The sequence below is a fragment of the Papaver somniferum genome, chromosome 3, assembly GCF_003573695.1.
Source record: "Papaver somniferum cultivar HN1 chromosome 3, ASM357369v1, whole genome shotgun sequence".
NCBI classification, from domain to species: Eukaryota; Viridiplantae; Streptophyta; class Magnoliopsida; order Ranunculales; family Papaveraceae; genus Papaver; species Papaver somniferum.
This window is the reverse complement of record NC_039360.1, coordinates 187847623-187857542: the sequence shown is the minus strand read 5'-3', so window position 1 is coordinate 187857542 and position 9920 is coordinate 187847623. Positions and strand designations below refer to the sequence as shown.

Below are 9920 nucleotides of genomic sequence, written 5' to 3'. Positions count from 1 at the left end.
CTACTAGACCTAATATTGCTTTTAGTGTTGGTTGTTGTGCTAGATTTCAGGCTAATCCAAAGGAGTCTCATCTTGCAGTTGCAAAAAGGATCATGCGATACATTCAACACGCTATCGGGTATGGTCTTTCTTATACTCTTGATACTAACACTAATCTTACTGCCTATTCAGATGTTGATTGGGCAGGATGTGTGGAAGACAAAAAGAGTACATCTAGAGGTTTCCAGTATGTAGGATGGAATCTTGTGGCTTGGCATAGCAAGAAACAAAATTCACAATCTCTCTCAACATGTGAAGGAGAATACGTTGTTGCAGGATCATGTTGTACTCAACTTCTATGGATGAAACAAATGTTTGCTGATTATGGAATTGACACTGGAATAATGAAAATCTTTTGTGATAACTCTAGGGAAATTCGCATCACTGAGAATCCTATTGAGCACTCAAGAACTAAGCGCACCGACATCTAATGGTGAATATAAAATGCTTTGTTACCAAGATAGCATTGATTGCAAACCCTGATTTGAAGACTATATAAGGGAGAACTCTAGCAATTGGGAAACATATCCCCACACATCTTGTTATATACTAGTTGCGACTAGAGTCGATTCTCCTTTAACCTAGGTTTTTCTAAAACCATTATAGGTTAGCGACTTAAAGACTTCATTGGGATTCTGAAGCCACTACAAAATTATTGAGTTTTAGCCACGACCCTATTACCACGGATTCATGGATCCGTGGCTAGTGATCACATTTTTCCACACCTGATCGGTAGTCATAGTAAATAGATCACTCATTTGCTACGACCAAATGTTAATTTGCCACGAGTCCAGTTTTATAAGGAGGGAATCTGTCGAATGGCCTCTAGTCAAGACACAGTGGGTCCGTGGGTACTGTGGGATTTTTGTCACGGCATAAAAGGTACCGTCGTAGCTAATCCGTAAAAACATTCACACGAACAGCCCATGTTTCACCCGAGAATCAAAATAACTCCCCACTCCTTAGTCCCCCTCAACTGTCTTCTTCTCTTTTTCTTCGACCATGTATCTCAGAAAAACAAACACCGATACTTTAAACCTCTCTAGACGTAAAATAAATGTTGCAGGTAAGTTAGGGTTTGTGTAGATTTAGTTCTTTCTTTTTATTTTCTGAACTTAGGGCTTTGAAGTAGTATTTTAGTTTGTTTTGTACTTAATTTTAGTTCGTTCATAATTTTTTTTGTCATATAGTAGTTTATCTTCTTCAATTTAAACTATTTCTTTCATACTTGTATAGGTTCGAATTGAAGAAATCAAACAATTTCTTTATTTTGCTGGAATGCTTCATTGACCTATACCTCGGGTTGTATGTCCGACAAGATGGAAATAAAATTTTCTACTTGTTCCTTTAATTTTCTGGTACGATTATCCTTTAATTTCAGTTTTTCTTTGTGATTCACCCGAATTCGCTATTTATTTACTTATAAGTTTCTGTATTATTATACTAGAGCGCGTGATCTGTGTTTGAGGAAATTACAAACTGAAATTCGGATTATATTTTGTGGTAAATCAATCCAGTTCATTACATAGAACAAGGACAAAGAATTCTGATTGTGTTAATCCATGGTCGGTACTTCTACATTTCAATTTCATTAGAGGTTTAAATTTTTCCTTTCTATTTTTCATGCTGATGGAGTAAAGATAAGTAGATTGTATGAACTTAGAAACGTATGTGTATACCGTTGTTCAAAATATTTCAATCAATTATGAGATCAAATGTCATCTGTGAGTTCAATTTTATTTTGTTGTAGCACTATAAATTCGAGAATTGCAACTTTTAGTGTTTGTTTTGAAGTTTTACTTAACTTCACATTATTTTCCTCAACTAAATGGAATAAATTTTGGTCAGTGATTGAATGATAGTAATATTTATTATTTAAGGATTGATTTTGGTTATATATTCTTATAATGTATAAACAAATATTTACGAAATGTATGTGGTAGAGTTATTGGGATTCGGATGGAGCGATAAACCATTTATCAAGGATGATGCAATGGTATTAGAAAGGGTTGAATGCATTCCTAGATCACGCCTACATCCAAGGTAATCTCAGGTGGCAGATGATCAGAAGCCTGGGAGGATGAGCATAATAACCACAGGCCGATGAGATGGAGCTGGTATAACATCTTTCTCATAGTTATCTCTAGTCTTAAACTTATCTGCTTAATGATCTGATATCCTTCATCCAATTTCGGTTCTCTTAGTTGGTATGACGTTAAGTTGAAAATGTATCTTATTGCATATGTGGTGCATTTAACCATTTTTTTAGGTCATTGTTACTTGTGACAAGCTAATGTCTTTTTGAGTTCTAGTTATTTATCAAAACGATGCTGACAAGAAAATGGTCGGTAAGAAGATCAAGATTTGGTTGCCTGATAATCGAACGTGAATATAAATTATGATTATAGAGTACAAATGTGTGTTGTGCATTTTTTAATTTCGATCACAGTTTATACAGGGTAAGGTCACAACTTCTCACAGGTTACCACTGGCACTGAAGTATGTGGACTATAATACTATATGATACTACTATAAGTACATTGCTTACATAATCATTTAGGGAGTTGGTGTGCTGATCCATAATCATATACAAGTTAAGAATTATTATTGCGTTGTGTTTTTCTCGTGCATCGTATATTCGTTTTTTTTTTTTAATTTTTTCCACTATTATAAGTACATTTCTTACATAAGTTACATTATACCTGATCCTCCGCATATTTCATGAAGATTTTATTGAATGATTGATTCTTTTGTACCTGCCAAAAAAAAAGCATAAGGTGAATATTATGTTAATGCAATTATTGTGCTTTGTATTTATAGTGAAATTTTGGTTTGAGGTTTCTTAGTGCATTTATTTTTTGGTAAATACAGGTCTTATATGTTGGTGGCGACATAGAGAGATTAAACCCCGAGGAAGAACAATGGGAATTAGTTAAAGAGCTTAGAGTTCCAAAAATACAATCGTAAGTAGAGTTCCAAAAATACAATCCATTTCCATCTTTCTAAAAGTATGAAGCGTTTGAACCCTTTGGTTCTTCTGAAACGTGAGTTTGGTACTTTCTTATACCGATCTTTCTTGTTTATAAATGGAAGATGCTTAGTTATCTAATGAATGTTTGCTTCTGTATACATGTGAATATGCATTCTTCTTAAAATTCATGACAACTCATTTTTTTAATTGGAAATATCTTTTACCATTTTTATGTTTTATGTTTGGTGACCTCATCTTATGTTGGTTATTGACAGCTGATTCTCAAGGCTCTCTAAATTTCTTGTACACATATCAACACCAGACTTGCAGTTGCAGGAACAATGTAAGAAAAACAAGAAGATGTATAATTTTGTTTCCTAACATATTTTGGATTGTAACTAGGATCTTAATGGATCTCAATAGTAGAATACACGTTCTAATTTGTTTGTTACTTTATTGGCAGTGGAGGCATGGACCCGGAGTATATTATACGAGGAACATCCACTAACAAAATGATGTATACAACTTCGAAGTGGTGGCCCTAGAGCTTATGACTGGAAACGACAGATTGCAGTGGAAAATGAAGCTTGAAGCTACTTATAGATTCAGTAAGTTCATACTCCTTGGCGTCGGTACTGATGTGACGAATTACTTGCCAAATCTCCAGTGAGGTAGAATTCTATATTTGCAATTGCATTTATTTTACCCTGATAGCTTGGGCTTGGACACAACCCTATAATTCACTACAACCTTGTATTTCCTTTTTTATAAATGGAAGATGCTTCCTTGTCCATTGAATGTTTGATTTTTTGTTTGCACATGAAACTAGATTCTTTAAAATTCATGACACATCATTTTTTAATGGGAAATATCTTTTACCATTTTTGTGTTTGTGACCTCATCTTATGGTGTTTATGGCAGCTGATGCTCAAGGCTCTCTAATTTCATTAAATTTATGTTAGGCGAAAAAGAATTTCACTCGATAAATCTGAAGGGGCAATAACTAAGTATTATTTGCGGTGAAATTCAGGAAAATACCCTTAAAGCTGCTGGGAGGTCTAGTGGTGGCAGTAGAAAATCCTAGGATGCACCTCTTGACTATAAAGTAAATGAAGCAAGTACGTATGGAGAACTCGGGCAAACGCAATCTTGATTAAAGTAAATTTACCCACGTAATCTTGATTAAATAAATTTACCCCTAAAGTTGTTCCTTTTCTAGTACCTCTTGTCAATCATGATTTTGTTTCGTTTCAATATCAAGAATTGGCGATTGTATAATTTGACTTAGTAGCTTACTTGTGTTTTAAATTTATGTATTTTATTTTCATTAATAAATGAATGAAAGCTTTTAATATTTTCCTATTTGTATTTTCGGTGAATGAGCTTAGTATGCACTGTCAATACTTGCTAAAAACCTACCTATGGCTCATAGACAGAATATATAAGAAATGAGGAGTGACCTTTTACCACGGCCAAATATGTGGCAAGTACGAAAAACATAGCAAACATGTGTAATCAATAGAGACGGCTGCCAGTCGTGGCAAATGATCATGAGCCAATTGCCACACTGTCCGGTCGTGGCTGAGATCGTGACTAATACCATTAGCCACTGGATTATTTGTTACGCCCTGCTAGCCGTGGCAAAGTATCTTTTGCCACGGATTTTTGAGCAATTGCCACAAACTCTCGGCGTAGCTAAAGGTGATAATTTTTGTAGTGAGCCAGACCCAACTATTTTCTTTGTAGTTGTGTGTTCTGATCTTACTTTGTTCTATCGTATTGAGTACTATCTTCTCTAAGATTTGCTCGAGATTTAATCTCCGATAGGTAAGATAAAAAGTAATCAGAAAGCTCTTCGTCTTATTCTTTGTGATTCCACAATATCTTGCTCCGCTACCATACCGTTAAGATTATTATGAGGTGATTGATATTATTAGGTTGTTCTTCGGGAATAAGTCTGGTGTATCAATTGGTTCCTATTCACCTTGATTTATCAAAAAACAGAACAAAAACTCGTAGGTATTTTTGTGGGAGACAGATTTATCCATTCAATAGACTTTTCTGTGTGAGACAGATTTGTTTATCAAGTCTTCGACTTTGGGTCGTAGCAACTCTTAGTTGTGGGTGAGATCAGCTAAGGGAATCAAGTGCATAGAGTCCTGTTGGGATTCAGAGGCGTAAGGAACGCGACTGTACCTTAATTAGTGTGAGATTGGTTAGGGCTCAAATACATTCCAGTCCGAAGTTAACTTGTAGTAGGCTAGAGTCTGTAGCGGCTTAATACAATGTGTTGTTCAAATCTGAACTAGGTCCCGGGGTTTTTCTGCATTTGCGGTTTCCTCGTTAACAAAATTTCGGTTGTCTGTTATTTATTTTCCGCATTATATTTTTATATAATTGAAATATCACAGGTTGTGCGTAGTTCAATCAATTGGTAAATCCAACCTTTGGTTATTGATTGAAATTGATTGAGCTTGGATATTGGTCTTTGGTAACATCCAAGTTGTTTCTCATAATAATCAGGCTCGCGGATTTATATCTGTTTGATTTATTGATTACATTGAGAAACATAGATATAACTCTTGGATATATTTTCCTTGATTGAGTCTGACTGTCTAGTTGATTCTCTTGGAATTATATTAGAGTTATTTCATACAGATTGTCGAAACGATTGGGTGTGGTTGTTAGACCCCTGCTTTTTCAACATCTTATATGATTTGTGTGAGACAGTCATTTGATGTTAGCTTGGGAAGTTTCATATTGATCATTTGATCACTTGGAAATTACTTTAAGTTAATGGTTTATATGATACAATCGTTGTTGTCTTCCAAGGATGTTTCAATGATTGAAATGAGAGTTTAGAACAATTACCTATGTCTGGATGCAACATGGTATGCATGCCTAGTATGCGAACTGTTTTGTAATGATTCAGGTCCGGGAACCTTGTTTGCGTACCTAGTATGCGAACGGTTTTACCTGAGAAGGTCCGGGAACCTTGTTTGCGTACCTAGTATGCGAACGGTTTTACCTAAGTTGGGTCCGGGATGGCTGTTTGCGAACAGGGTTTGCAAACGGCTTGACAGGCCAAGGTTCGGAGCTGATGTTCGCGTACTTGGTTGGCGAACACAGTGGTAAAGTTCTAGAATCGGTCATGTATGATTCTCATACTCATGAACTAAAACATTTATGATCTAAGGAATGCAATCTTTGCAAACCGTGGCTTGATGTTCATGAATTGATTCTTGTATAAGTACTTTGTACGATTACGAGTCAAACCGATTTCGATTCAATTTGTTCATATATTTTTCTATGAGGTAATGAACAATTGAACAACTCTATTTGGAAAAAAAAATAGATTCATTTGATTATCTTTCATGATTGACTAATCTTCATATTTGATCTAGAAGTGTTAGATGAATACGGCTAAGACAAAAATTTTCATATAGCTAACTTCAGTTAACTATTATCGAGCCAACTCAATATACACGTTTAGGTACGGTAACATATATCTAAATGAAGGTATATTTCATTTGTGTGTAACAATTTAAGACCATCTAATGGTGCAGATTGATTGCTTTATTTTTAAGCAACTTAGCATGAAAATTAGGTTTTCATCTAACGGTGAATATTGAATGCTTTGGTATTAAGCTATCTTAGCTTTGATTGAAAGCAATCCTGATTTAAAAGATTATATAAGGGAGAACTCTAGCAATGGGAAAACCTAATCCCCACACTTCTGTGTGTTCCTTGTTGCCTACTAGAGTTGATTCTCCTTTAACCTAGGTTTTTCCTTAAACCATTATAGGTTAACGACTTGAAGACTTCATTGGGATTCGTGAAGCCAGATCCAACTATTTTCTCTGTAGTTGGCGCATTCTGATCTTACTTGTTTTATCGTATTTATTTTTATATTCTCTATAATTTACTCGAGATTTATCTCTGATATGCAAGATATAAAAAGTAATCACAACAGTTCTTCGTCTTAGACTCTTGTGATTCCGCAATAACTTTTTATGTGAGGTGATTGATATTTCTAGGCTGCTCTTCGGGAGTATAAGACCGGATTATCAATTGGTTCTTGTTCACCTTGATTTTATCAAAATACGGAACAAAAACCGAATAAAGAATAAACATATCTGTGGGAGACATATTTGTTTATAAGTCTTCGACTTTGGGTCGTAGCAACTCTTAGTTGTGGGTGAGATCAGCTAAGGGAATCAAGTGCGCGGAATCCGGCGTGGTTCTTGAGGCGTAAAGAACGCGACTGTACCATAATCGGTGTGAGACTTGGTTAAGGGCTCAACTACATTCCAGTCTGAAGTTAACTTTTAGTAGGCTAGAGTCTGTAGCGGCTTAATACAGTATGGTGTTCAATCTGGACTAGGTCCCGGGGTTTTTCTGCATTTGTGGTTTCTTTGTTAACAAACTTCTGGTGTCTGTGTTATTTCTTTTCCGCAATATATTTTTATATAATTAAAATATCACGGGTCGTGCGTAGTTCAATCAGTCTATAAATCCAACCTTGTTTGTTGGATAGAACTTGATTGACACTTGGGTATTGGTCTTTGGTACCGTCCAAGTTATTTCTCACATCAATCAGGATCGCAGGTTTCTATCTGTTTGGCTTGCTGATTTCATTGAGAAATAGAGATAAAGCTCTTTGATATATCTCTTGATTAAGCTCACTTTTAAGTTGGTGCTCTCGGGATTATATTGGAGTTTAGTCCATACATATTGTCGTGCGAATTATTGGGTGTGGTTGTTATACCCCCGCCTTTTCAATTGGTATCAGAGCAGTCAAACACGCTAAGAACTCATAAGTTTGTGTTTGTAGCAATATGACTCTATGGACAGAATTGATATCTCTATAAATGTGCCGCCAGTCTTTGATGGCTCGAATTACTTATGGTGGAAATTTTTTGTGCGTGCATTTCTTCAAGCACGTGATTTCCCATCATAGGTTCGTGTTGTTAATGGCTATAATCCTCCATTAGTTACAATAGATGGTGTAACTGTTGCAAAGGATGTTGGTGGGTATGATCCTGTCGAGATTCTCGCTGCAAAGAAAAATTATGACGGATTAAATGCTATCATCCATGCCATTACCCCATATCTTCAGCACCATATGACTACGTGCACTCGGTCTAATGATGCTTGAGATATCTTAGAAACTGTATTTGAAGGGAATACCTCTGAGAAAGAAGCTAGGCTTCAAAACCTAAATTCTGATTGGGAAAACCTTTGTATGGCTGATGAAGAGTCATTTGATTAGTTTAATCACAAACTGTCTGAAATTGTTAATGCATCTTTTCCATTGGGTAAGGCTATTCCTGAAAAGGACATTGTGATGAAAATTCTCAGATCGCTACCAGCCAGATACGATTCTAAGAAACGTGCCATCGTTGAGGGAAATAACCTTGAAACACTTTCCAGAAATACACTTGTTGGAAAGTTAAAGATCTTTGATCACGTGCATTCATCCAAAGATGGAAAGGATGTTGCTTTCAAAGCACAAAAGAACACTAAACTACTCGATAAAAGTAAAAGTGTTGGAAACTCAGTAGATATTCCTATTGAGACTGAATCATTAGATGAAGATCTTGATAACTCAGTTTCATTTTCTCAAGACAGTTTAAAGGTCTTCTTTTGAAGCGAAGTAAACGATTCACCAGAGATAAACCTAGATCATCAGTTAAACCCCATGATCGTGCCTCTCTTAAAAACAGGGATATTGTCGATACTGATGATGAGGATATGCCACAATACTTCAAGTGTAGGGGCTTTTTTCATTTTGCCAATGAATGTCCAATTCGGAGAAAATACACTGGGAACAAGGATCTTGCTGCAACCCTCGATGAAACATCTGATCACTATGATTCAAAAGAAGATGGAAAATCAAATGTACCACTCCTTGGCGAAAATATTAATTTTGATAATTGTAGAAATACTCACATCAACCTTGATATTTTTCCTGGAGCAATCTCTTCGACCACATTGGAGGATGAAATGGATTTTTCTATGACTAATGAAAACTCTACCTCACATGTTTCAGGTACTTCACTTTGTTTAGCAGCATGTTCGGCTATGGTGCGTGAATCATCCTCCACTTTGACATGTTCTTATTGTACTATTAAGGGTCATGAACTCTCTAATTGTTTCAAGTACAAACATAAAGTAAGATACGTCAATAAACTGCAGCTTAGAGCTAATTGATTAGCAAACAAGCTCAAACTTGTTCTAAAGTCAAATTCATCTGAGGTATGTCTTTTTAGTTCATCTCCTAAGAAGTTGATTTCTAAGGATAAAGTTAAATCTCTACAGAGAAAAACTAGGTCCAAACGACCTATGAAAAGGAGTATAGAAAATCCAGTGTAGAAACCATGTAGTGGACAGATTATTGTTCACCCCAACACAGTCTAGTTGTGTTGAAAGTGCATCTTGTCTCATATGCCTACTTTTCAAAAAGAGACAAGAGTTGAGCACAGTTGGGCTATAGGATCAGAAGCTATTCTAGGTTGTTTTATTTTCTTGAATTTTGTTTTCTAATTTTATGATTATTCTTTTCATATCAACAACTAATGATATTGAAAAGATTTCTCAGTAATATAAAAAAAAGGAGGGTCAAAATCGACATTCTTATCCTTTTTAGGGTTGTGTGTGTTGATCTTACGTGAACCCTATTACTCTGTATATAAGTTCCGTAACCCTACAGTCTTTTCCTTCTGTGAAACTCTTTTCATCAAAAGGTTGCTTGTTGAGCTATTGCTTTTGTGTGCTTTTTCACAAACCCCATATTTTAATGGAGACTCAAAGCATCATCTCTTCTGATGGAAAAGATGTTAATACGATTGTTGAGCCATTAATCATGAAGGAAAAAGAAAAATCTCATTGCTCTACAACTTTGAGGAGA

The 9920-nt window shown here is 35.6% G+C and overlaps 1 long non-coding RNA gene across 5 annotated transcripts; it reads left to right on the top strand.

Annotated features, from left to right (window-relative positions):
• The first annotated feature begins 968 nt into the window (after positions 1 to 968).
• On the top strand, positions 969 to 4367 carry LOC113361971. 5 transcript variants are annotated; one of them, XR_003365461.1, is made up of 8 exons: positions 969 to 1105; positions 1276 to 1397; positions 1487 to 1604; positions 1983 to 2156; positions 2911 to 3002; positions 3286 to 3353; positions 3474 to 3681; positions 3932 to 4367. It is a non-coding gene; the product is annotated as an uncharacterized LOC113361971 (long non-coding RNA). The 5 variants fall into 5 exon arrangements; XR_003365464.1 differs by having other exon boundaries at positions 3474 to 3618; positions 4041 to 4296; XR_003365463.1 differs by having other exon boundaries at positions 3474 to 3618; positions 3932 to 4296.
• The last annotated feature ends 5553 nt before the right edge of the window (positions 4368 to 9920 follow it).